Genomic DNA, 12,123 nt, shown 5'->3' on the forward strand with positions numbered 1-12,123 from the left:
GAGCTTGAAAGCAGTAAACAGAGAATGTAAAATGATGATTCAGATCTCAGGACCCAAGAGACTAGATAACCAAGTCTAGATCTCAATGCCTTCCTAGATCCAACAAGAACAATTGCAAAGGAAATGTAAATTGCAGAGAAAACAGATGAAGAAGCAATTATCAGAAATATAAATTCAATTGTGCAGTAAAAAAATAGAGAGGTCTCAGGATGAGATTGAAACAGAATTCCTTCAATTCTCCAACCCAAGATCCAAGACAATTGTAATTGAAATTGAAAGCAAGAAAACCAAGAGGAAGGGAATTCAATTCTCCTTCCCCGAGACTTAGAAATTAAAATTTACTCCACACCAAAAGCTCTCCGAAAACTCTCTATCAAAACTAAAGGAAAAGCTCTCCAAAAACTTAAATCCTATGCTATTTATACACTTTCTTCAAATGGTCTTCAAGCCTTCAATTGGGCCTTTGCTCTTGATGGAATTGGGTTGATAGAGGCCTTGGTTGATTGCTCTTGGAGTTTGGAGAAGAACCGAAGTGAACCGGGTTTGGAATCATGTAAGCTTGAGTAAAAGTTTGAGTAAAAGTTTGAGGCAAACTTTTACTCAAACTTTTCATATCAGCCACCCCATCCTTGCTGCTACCAACGTTTGAGCCAAAGTTTGGGGTCAAACTTTTGCTCAAACGTTGGCTCCCCCTTGCACACTCATGGCGCCAACGTTTGCCAAAAAGTTTGAGGCAAACGTTGGCGCAAGCTTTTGCTCTCCAGGGTGTGTTGTTCATGGCGCCAACGTTTGCCAAAAAGTTTGAGGCAAACGTTGGCACAAACTTTTGCTCTCCAGGGTGTTGATTTGTGATGCCAAAAGTTTGCCAAAAAGTTTGAGGCAAACTTTTGCTCAAGCTTTTTGCCCAAAAGTTTGCACAAAAGTTTGAGGCAAACTTTTGGTCAAGCTTTTTGCTCCCTGGTTCGTTTTCACTTATTCCAAAAGTTTGAGCTAAAGTTTGAGGCAAACTTTTGCTCAAACTTTTTGTCCTCTCTTCCTCCTAGCCATTCCCTCTTGCTTCAACCTTTCTCCAAGCTTTCTTCACCTATCATTAATAATCCAAACACATCAAAGCTATGCTCAAAATCATGAGATATTCATTCTTCCATAATATGTGACAATTATAGCATAAAACCTCATGAAATTGCATTAATTCATCTATGGTTGATTAAATCAAAGGAAGCATGAAAATCTACCCAATTGGCTTGCTTATGGCTCAAGAAAGTGCATAAATCAATTGAAAATAAAAGAAAAAGGCTAGTGAAACTAGGCTAAGATGACTTGTCATCAGCCTTAGGTTGGTTATTTAACCACCTCTTGGCTTGATCTTTCACAGCAAATGGAAACAGTAATAGTCTGTAGACATCCTGATCTATTTTCTTATTATGTACTGTGTCAGCAATTTGTAAAAACTGTGCCAGAAACTCTGTAGGTTCTTCCTGTGGAAGACCGGAATACTGGTAAATTTGCTGCACCATAATAATGAGTTGAGAATTCAACTCAAAGCTACTGACTCCAATGGAGGGTATGCAGATACTACTCCCATATGAAGCAGTAGAGGGGTTAGCATATGACCCCAGAGTCCTCCTGGACTGTTCATTTCTGCTTAGATCCATGACGGAGAAAGGGAGATGATGTAAAATAGAATATATATATATATATATATATATATATATATATATATATTTTAATTATTTATTTATTTCGATTAACAAAATAAATCAAAATAAAATAAATAAATAAAAAATGAGTGAAGATTTTCGAAAAACTGAGGAGAGAGAAAGTGGTTCGGAAGTTTTGAAAAGGATATCATGATTTTTGAAAAAGGTTTTAAATTTTGAAATAAAAATCTGAATTTTAAAAATAGATTTCGAAAATTTGCTTTTAAAACAGAGAGAAAAGATATTTTTGAATTTAAAGAGGAGAGAGAAAAACAATAAGATAGCACAAGATTTAAAATTTTTAGATCTAATGCTCCTTGTTTTCAAAAATTTTGGGGAAAAACACCAAGGGACACCAAACTTAAAAATTTTAAGATCAAGACACAAGGAAAACTCAAGAACACTTTGAAGACTCACAAGAACACAAGAACATGAAGGAAGAACACCAAACTTAAAATTTTTAGAAAACCAAACAAAAATTTTCGAAAAACATAGAAAAATCAACAAGAAAATACCAAACTTAAAGTTTGGCACAAGATTTAATATAAAAAAATTATTTTTGAAAAAGATTTTAAAAAGAAAATAAGGATTCTAAAATTTTAACACGACAATAATAAAAGACTCTAAACCAAAAAGAGAAAATTTTCCTAATCTAAGCAACAAAATAAACCGTCAGTTGTCCAAACACGAACAATCCCCGGCAACGGCACCAAAAACTTGGTGCACGAAATGTGAATCGCACTTTTCACAACTCGTACCACTAACCAGCAAGTGCACTGGGTCGTCCAAGTAATACCTTACGTGAGTAAGGGTCGAATCCCACGGAGATTGTTGGTTTGAAGCAATCTATGGTTATCTTGCAGTTCTTAGTCAGGAAGTCAATTGTATTTATCAGTTGAATTGCGAATAAACAAGAGAGCATGGGTTAAAGGTTACTTGTTATGCAGTAATGGAGAATATGTTGGAGTTTTGGAGATGCTTTGTCTTCTGAATCTCTGCTTTCCTCTGTCTTCTGATTCACGCACGCACGTCCTTCTATGGCAAGCTGTGTGTTGGGGCATCACTGTTGTCAATGGTTACATCCCCTCCTCTTGTGAAAATGGTCCAAATGCTCTGTCACAGCACGGCTAATCATCTGAGGTTCCCGATCATGCTGGAATAGGATTCACCCTCCTTTTGTGTCTGTCACTACGCCCAGCACTCGCGAGTTTGAAGCTTGTCACAGTCATTCAATCCCTGAATCCTACTCGGAATACCACAGACAAGGTTTAGACTTTTCGGATTCTTATGAATGCCGCCATCAATCTAGCTTATACCACGGAGATTCTGATTAAGGAATCTAAGAGATATTCATTCAATCTGATGTAGAACGGAGGTGATTGTCAGACACACGTTCATGAATTGAGGAAGGTGATGAGTGTCACTGATCATCACCTTCTCCATAGTTAGGCGCGAATGGATATCTTAGATAGGAACACGCATGTTTGAATGGAAAACAGAAATACTTGCATCAATTCATCGAGACACAGCAGAGCTCCTCACCCCCAACAATGGAGTTTAGAGACTCATGCTGTCAAAGAGTACAAAGTTCAGATCTAAAATGTCATGAGATACAAAATAAGTCTCTAAAAGTTGTTTAAATACTAAACTAGTAGCCTAGGTTTACAAAAAGTGAGTAGACTATGACAGATGGTGCAGAGATCCACTTCTGGGGCCCACTTGGTGTGTGCTGGGGCTGAGACTTAAACAATTCACGTGCATAAGGCTGTTTTGGGCGTTCAACGCCAGGTTTGGATCCATTTCTGGCGTTGAACTCCAACTTTTAATCCTTTTCTGGCGCTGGACGCCAGAATTGGGCAGAGAACTGGCGTTGAACGCCAGTTTACGTTATCTATCCTTGAGCAAAGTATGGACTATTATATATTGCTGGAAAGCCCTGGATGTCTACTTTCCAACGCACTTAAAAGCACGCCATTTTGAGTTCTGTAGCTCCAGAAAATCCACTTTGAGTGCAGGGAGGTCAGAATCCAACAGCATCAGCAGTCCTTTTTCAGCCTGAATCAGATTTTTGCTCAGCTCCCTCAATTTCAGCCAGAAAAATACCTGAAATTACAGAAAAATACACAACTCATAGTAAAGTCCAGAAATATGAATTTTTCCTAAAAACTAATGGAAATAGACTAAAACTAACTAGAATATACTAAAAACTATATGAAATTAACCCCAAAAAGCGTATAAAATATCCGCTCATCAATCATCTTCCCCATTCCCATTTAAGATTCTGCAATTTATTTGCCGTCATCTATTTTCACCTCTTTATTTCTAGCATTTACATTTTCTGTTATTTACTTTCCCGCCATTTAATTTCCTGCAACTCTCAAACTAAATTCTGCTTAGCTCAACTAGAACATTCCTCCAATTAAAGTTGCTTGACCAATCAATCCCTGTGGGATTCGACCTCACTCTATTGTGAGTTTTTACTTGACGACAATTCGATATACTTGCCGAGGGAGATTTGTTAAGAGACAAGTTTCCGTGCATCATAAGGTGCTTGTTACAAAAAGTGACAAGTCTTGATAAGAATCAAGTCAAGTCAACTAAAAAAAATGCAAAGCATTAACAAGGAACAAATACCTTGTTATGTGATTATATTCACTTAAGAACCATGATGACTAAGTAGCTCAACTCAATTCACTAAAGTAAAAGTGCACAATTTATAATGCCAAACAAGGATAAAGTCTAATGCATATGGTAGCTACAACATATGAATCAAAATCACAATTCAAATAGGCAATTAAACAAAGACTTGATACATAGTGCACATATCCATCCAACTTGAAACCAAATTCAAGCAAGAAGCAACCCAGTCAACATCAATCAAACACTTGCAATTTATTTAACCACGAACAATTAAACTAAAAACAAATATAATAACTAAAATGAGAAATGAAATGCAATGAAAAGCAACTAAAATAAGTAGAGAAGAGAGCAAAAGTAAGAGAGGAGAGGAGTGGAAGGGAAAAGAAGAGGAGAAGTAGAGAGAAGAGAAGAAAAGAAGTAAAGTGTGAGAAAACAGGGGTGTGTGCACGCACAGGGGTGCGTGCGTGCGCAGACTAGGTGAAATAAGGGAGGGTGTGCGAGTGCACAGCATGATGCGAGCGCTGCAAACAGAAGAGGAATTACGGCGTGTGCGTGCGCACAAGCCTGTGCGCACGTACAGAGATTTTTTTTGTGGGTTGGATCATGTGTGCGTACACACACAGGTCCGTGCGCGCGCACAAGAGCATAAGGGGCAGGGGTTCGCACGCACACGCTACGCCAACGCTCCCACCAAAGTGGTTACAAGTTCGCGTGCGGACGCACACGTCTGTACGGCCACACAAAGAGCGCGAAAAAGGGTATGTGTGTGTACGCACAGGTACGTGCGGACGCACAGGTCGCAGATAGCAGGGGAACGCGCACGCACAAGGCGTGCTGGCACTGCGACCAGAGGGCAAAATCATATGTGTGCGTGCGCACAGGTCGGTGCGTGCGCACAGGTAGCAGAAAATAGAAGCTGTGCGCATGCACAGCTGGGTGCGTACGCACAGATGCCCTGTTTTTCAAAAATTGTTTTCTTTCAAAATCTAAGGTACCATGCCTTAGTTCAATCAAAACTCAACACTAAAACATGCAAGAACCCATAAATTCATGATCCAAACCAAAATTAACTTAACTAACTCAAAATTACACTATTTCTAAGCTAACCAAGCAAAACAAAAAGCAAATAAGTCAAAATATGTACAAAAGAGAAGAGTTAGAACAATGTTACCAAGCACTTATATTTAATGTCTTTAAGTTAGACAATTGGGAGAGCCCTTGCTATGGTGGTGCTTGACTTTTCCACTAATGGCTTGAATGTCTAATGTCCTCTGGGATCCCAATCCTAACCGTTAACAAAGACAACCAAAAAGCAAGCTATTTACATATTAACATATTTACAATAGCCACTAACTTTACACCATTGCAACTCCCCGGCAACGGCGCCAAATTTGATAAAGAGAATTCTTGTATGGTTCGGAATCAATCAAAACTAGAATCAATTCGTTGGTAGCATAGTCCAAACCAACAATGAACTCTCACAATCAAATAATAAATGTCACAAAACAAAATATAAACCGAGAGTATTTAACTCCCGGGTCATCTTCTCTAGGAGTTGCAATAAAATGTATAATCTATGGATATCGAGGAGAGAGCATGGGGAATTGGGAATGAAAGCAAGAGAGCAAGAAATGTAAATAGCAAGAAAGTAAATGAACATGCAAGGAATGTGAATGGCAATGCTTGGTAAGAATTGGGTAATCTAGGCTTCCTATCCTAGTTGTGGACCACAAACACGGCAATTGTGTGGAAGCAATACAAACTAGTCAATCCTCCTTGAGAATTAGTCAAAAGGTGTAATTGATCTCAATCCATAAGTCCTAGTCAACTCACTAATTACTTAGTGAAAGACTAGCGTCAATGGAAACCAAATCAATTAACCATTCTCACACAATGCGGAATAGACATCCACAACTCAATTCCACCCAAACATCCAATTTCTTAACCAAGAGTGTGAAAATTAAACATGCAAGAAAATAAACATCAAAGCAAATAAAAGTCAACGCAATAGAAGTCAAAGCAAGTAAAATTAAAGTGCAAGTAAAGGAAATTTAAAATGCAAGAAACCTCTTTGGCAAGTAATTGAAGGCTAAGTCTACCTATCCTAGTCATTGACCACAAACATATGATGATTATGAAGAGTTAATCCTACTTAGTCAATGATGAGCGGATAATTTATACGCTTTTTGGCATTGTTTTTAGTATGTTTTTAGTAGGATCTAGTTACTTTTAGGGATGTTTTCATTAGTTTTTATGTTAAATTCACATTTCTGGACTTTACTATGAGTTTGTGTGTTTTTCTGTGATTTCAGGTATTTTCTGGCTGAAATTGAGGGACTTGAGCAAAAATCAGATTCAGAGGTTGAAGAAGGACTGCTGATGGTGTTGGATTCTGACCTCCCTGCACTCAAAATGGATTTTCTGGAGCTAAAGAACTCAAAATGGCGCGTTTCCAATTGCATTGGAAAGTAGACATCCAGGGCTTTCCAGAAATATATAATAGTCCATACGTTGGCCAAGAATAGATGATGCAAACTGGCGTTCAACGCCAGCTCTCTGCCCAATTCTGGCGTCCAGCGCCAGAAAAGGATCCAAAACCAGAGTTGAACGCCCAAACTGGCACAAATACTGGCGTTCAACTCCAAGAAGGACCTCTACACGTGCAACACTCAAGCTCATCCCAAGAACACACCAAGTGGGCCCCGGAAGTGGATTTATGCATCAATTACTTATTTCTGTAAACCCTAGTGACTAGTTTATTATAAATAGGACCTTTTACTATTGTATTAGACATTTTTGAATCTTTTGATCATCTTAGGATCTTAGGATCATCTTTGGACGCTTGGTTCTTAGATCAGAGGGGCTGGCCATTCGGCCATGCCTGGACCTTTCACTTATGTATTTTTAACGGTAGAGTTTCTACACTCCATAGATTAAGGTGTGGAGCTCTGCTGTTCCTCGAAGATTAATGCAAAGTACTACTGTTTTCTTTTCAATTCATCTTATTTCGCTTCTATGATATTCATTCGCACTTCAACCTGAATGTGATGAACGTGACAATCATCATCATTCCCCATGAACGCGTGCCTGACAACCACTTCCGTTCTACTTTCGATTGAATGAGTGTCTCTTAGATCTCTTAACCAGAATCTTCATGGTATAAGCTAGATTGATGGCGGCATTCAAGAGAATCCGGAAAGTCTAAACCTTGTCTGTGGTATTCCGAGTAGGATTCAATGATTGAATGACTGTGACGAGCTTCAAACTCGTGATTGCTGGGCGTAGTGACAGATGCAAAAGGATAGTAAATCCTATTCCAGCATGATCGAGAACCGACAGATGAATAGCCGTGCCGTGACAGGGTGCGTTGACCATTTTCACTGAGAGGATAGGATGAAACCATTGACAAGGGTGATGCCTCCAGACGATTAGCCGTGCCGTGACAGGGCATTTGGATCATTTTCCCGAGAGAAGACCGAAAGTAGCCATTGACAGTGGTGATGTATCACATAAAGCCAGCCATGGAAAGGAGTAAGACTGATTGGATGAAGATAGCCGGAAAGCAGAGGTTCAGAGGAACGAAAGCATCTCTATTCGCTTATCTGAAATTCTCACCAATGATTTACATAAGTATTTCTATCCTTATTTTATTAATTATTTTCGAAAACCTCATTACTATTTTATATCCGCCTGACTGAGATTTACAAGGTGACCATAGCTTGCTTCATACCAACAATCTCCGTGGGATTCGACCCTTACCCACGTAAGGTATTACTTGGACGACCCAATGCACTTGCTGGTTAGCTGTGCGAAGTTGTGAACCATGGTATTGGCATCATGTTTTTTTGGCGCCATTACCAGGAAAGAAGAGTGGTGAATTTTACATAATTAAAGTGTAATCACAATTTCTGCGCACCAAGTTTTTGGCGCCTTTGCCGGGGATTGTTCGAGTTTGAACAACTGACGGTTCATCTTGTTGCTCAGATTAGGTAATTTTCTTTTTGTTTTGCTTTCAAAAAAAATCTTAAAATAAAAATGTTTTCAAAAATTTTATAATTTTATTCAAAATTTTTAAGAATGAATTCTAGTGTTTCATGAAGCATGTGAAGCCTGGCTGGCTGCAAAGCCATGTCTAAATTCTTTTGGACTGAGGCTTCCAAACCATCAGCATAGAGGCAAGTTACATATTTGATAAGTAATGAGCAGTATATTCTGATATCTTGCTGAAGCTTGGCTGGCCATTGGCCATGTCTAGTGTTTTGGACCGGAGCTTTCATTGAAAGCTTGGCTGGCTAGTGAGCCATGTCTAATTCCTGGACTGAAGCTTTAGACTAACATGGCAAGATTCCTGGAATTCATATTAAAGATTTTGAAATCCTTATTTTTGTTTTTCAAATAATTTTCGAAAAAATACAAAAAAAAAATTAGAAAATCATAAAAATCAAAAATATTTTTTGTGTTCTTGTTTGAGTCTTGAGTCATGTTATAAGTTTGGTGTCAATTGCATACTCATCTCGCATTTTTCGAAAATTTTCATGCATTCATAGTGTTCTTCATGATCTTCAAGTTGTTCTTGGTAAGTCTTCTTGTTTGATCTTTGCATTTGCATGTTTTGTGTCTTTTCTTGTTTTTCATATGCATTCTTGAATTCTTAGTGGCTAAGCATTAAAGAATTCTAAGTTTGGTGTCTTGCATGTTTTTTTTGCATTAAAAATTTTTCAAAAATATGTTCTTGATGTTCATCATGATCTTCATAGTGTTGGTGTTCATCTTGACATTCATAGCTTTCTTGCATGCATTCATTGTTTTAATCCATAACTTTCATGCATTGCATCAATTTTCTTGTTTTTCTCTCTCATCATAAAAATTCAAAAATAAAAAAAATATCTTTTCCTTTTTCTCTCATCAAATTCGAAAATTGAGTTGACTTTTTCAAAAATTTTTAAAAATCAAGTTGTTTCTTATGAGTCAAATCAAATTTTCAATTTGAAAATCTTATCTTTTTCAAAATCTTTTTCAAAAATCAAATCTTTTTTCAAATTTCTTAGTTATTTTCGAAAATAACAATAACAATTAATATTTTGATTCAAACTTTGAGTTCTAGAATCATATCTTGTGATTTCTTGTGAATCAAGTCATTAATTGTGATTTTAAAAAAATCAAATCTTTTTCAAAACTAATTTCAATCATAGCTTTTCAAAAATATCTTCCTTATCTTATCTTTTTCAAAATATGATTTTAAAATATCTTTTTAACTTCCTATCTTCTTATCTTTTCAAAATTGATTTTCAAAATTTGTTTCAACTAACTAACTAACTTTTTGTTTGTTTCTTACCTTTTTCAAAACTACCTAACTAACTCTCTCTCTCTAATTTTCGAAAAAATCTTCCCTCTTTTTCAAAATTTCTTTTTAATTAGACTAATTATTTTATCTTTTATTTGAATTTTTGAAAAACTACTAACCTTTTTCAAAAACTATTTTCGAAAATCACTAACCCTTTTTTTTCAAAATAATTTTCGAAAATTCTTCTCCCTTATCTCTTTCTATTTATTTATTCATCTACTAACACTTCATCTTACCCAAATTTGAACCCCCTCTTCCATCTGTGTTCGAATTTCTTCTTCTTCTTTTCTTCTACTCACACAGGGACCTCTATATTGTGGTAAAAAGGACCCTTATTATTATTATTATTTTTCTGTTCTCTCTTTTTCATATGAGCAGGAGCAAGGACAAGAATATTCTTGTTGAAGCAGATCCAGAACCTGAAAGGACTCTGAAGAGAAAACTAAGAGAAGCTAAAATACAACAATCCAGAGATAATCTTTCAGAAATTTTCGAACAGGAAGAGGAGATGGCAGCCGAAAATAATAATAATGCAAGGAGAATGCTTGGTGACTTTAATGCACCTAATTCCAATTTACATGGAAGAAGCATCTCCATTCCTGCCATTGGAGCAAACAATTTTGAGCTGAAACCTCAGCTAGTTTCTCTGATGCAGCAGAACTGCAAGTTTCATGGACTTCCATCTGAAGATCCTTTTCAGTTCTTAACTGAATTCTTGCAGATATGTGATACTGTTAAGACCAATGGAGTAGATCCTGAAGTCTACAGGCTCATGCTTTTCCCTTTTGCTGTAAGAGACAGAGCTAGAATATGGTTGGACTCTCAACCCAAAGACAGCCTGAACTCTTGGGATAAGCTGGTCACGGCTTTCTTAGCCAAGTTCTTTCCTCCTCAAAAGCTGAGCAAGCTTAGAGTGGATGTTCAAACCTTCAAACAAAAAGATGGTGAATCCCTCTATGAAGCTTGGGAAAGATACAAACAGTTGACCAAAAAGTGTCCTTCTAACATGCTTTCAGAATGGACCATCCTGGATATATTCTATGATGGTTTATCTGAGTTATCAAAGATCTCATTGGATACTTCTGCAGGTGGATCCATTCACCTAAAGAAAACGCCTGCAGAAGCTCAAGAACTCATTGACATGGTTGCTAATAACCAGTTCATGTACACTTCTGAGAGGAATCCTGTGAGTAATGAGACGCCTATGAAGAAGGGAGTTCTTGAAGTTGATACTCTGAATGCCATATTGGCTCAGAACAAAATATTGACTCAGCAAGTCAATATGATTTCTCAGAGTCTGAATGGAATGCAAGCTGCATCCAACAGTACTCAAGAGGCATCTTCTGAAGAAGAAGCTTATGATCCTGAGAACCTTGCAATAGCAGAGGTGAATTACTTAGGTGAACCTTATGGAAACACCTATAACTCATCATGGAGAAATCATCCAAATTTCTCATGGAAGAATCAAAGGCCTCAACAAGGCTTTAATAATGGTGGAAGAAACAGGTTTAACAATAATAAACCCTTTCCATCATCCACTTAGCAACAGACAGAGAATTCTGAGCAGAATCCATCTAGCTTAGCAAATCTAGTCTCTGATCTATCTAAGGCCACCGTGAGTTTCATGAATGAAACAAGGTCTTCCATTAGAAATTTGGAAGCACAAGTGGGCCAGCTGAGTAAAAAGATCACTGAAATTCCTCCTAGTACTCTCCCAAGCAATACAGAAGAGAATCCAAAAGGAGAGTGCAAGGCCATTGACATAAGCACCATGGCCGAACCCAAAGAAGGAGAGGAGGACGTGAATCCCAAGGAGGAAGACCTCCTGGGACGTCCAGTGATCAATAAGGAGTTTCCCTCTGAGGAACCAAAGGACTTTGAGGCTCATATAGAGACCATAGAGATTCCATTAAACCTCCTTATGCCATTCATGAGCTCTGATGAGTATTCTTCTTCTGAAGAGAATGAGGATGTTACTAAAGAGCAAGCTGCCAAGTTTCTTGGTGCAATCATGAAGCTGAATGCCAAATTATTTGGTAATGAGACTTGGGAAGATGAACCTCCCTTGTTCACTAATGAACTAAGTGATCTGGATCAACTGACATTGCCTCAGAAGAAACAGGATCCTGGAAAGTTCTTAATACCTTGCACCATAGGCACCATGATCTTTAAAGCTCTGTGTGACCTGGGTTCAGGTATAAACCTCATGCCCCTCTCTGTAATAGAGAAACTGGGAATCTATGGGGTGCAAGCTGCTAAAATCTCATTAGAGATGGCAGACAATTCAAGAAAACAGGCTTATGGACAGGTAGAGGACGTGTTAGTAAAGGTTGAAGGCCTTTACATCCCTACTGATTTCATAGTCCTGGATACTGGAAAGGAAGAGGATGAATCCATCACCCTAGGAAGACCTTTCCTAGCCACAGCAAGAGCTGTGAT

The 12,123-nt window shown here is 37.8% G+C and overlaps 1 non-coding gene across 1 annotated transcript; it reads right to left on the bottom strand.

Moving 5' to 3' along the window:
• Positions 1 to 10,588: 10,588 nt before the first annotated feature.
• LOC112732104 (small nucleolar RNA R71) lies at positions 10,589 to 10,696 on the bottom strand. Its single transcript, XR_003167842.1, has one exon. It is a non-coding gene; the product is annotated as a small nucleolar RNA R71 (small nucleolar RNA).
• Between the last annotated feature and the right edge of the window lie 1,427 nt (positions 10,697 to 12,123).

Source organism: Arachis hypogaea, chromosome 12 (genome assembly GCF_003086295.3).
Source record: "Arachis hypogaea cultivar Tifrunner chromosome 12, arahy.Tifrunner.gnm2.J5K5, whole genome shotgun sequence".
Taxonomy (NCBI): domain Eukaryota; kingdom Viridiplantae; phylum Streptophyta; class Magnoliopsida; order Fabales; family Fabaceae; genus Arachis; species Arachis hypogaea.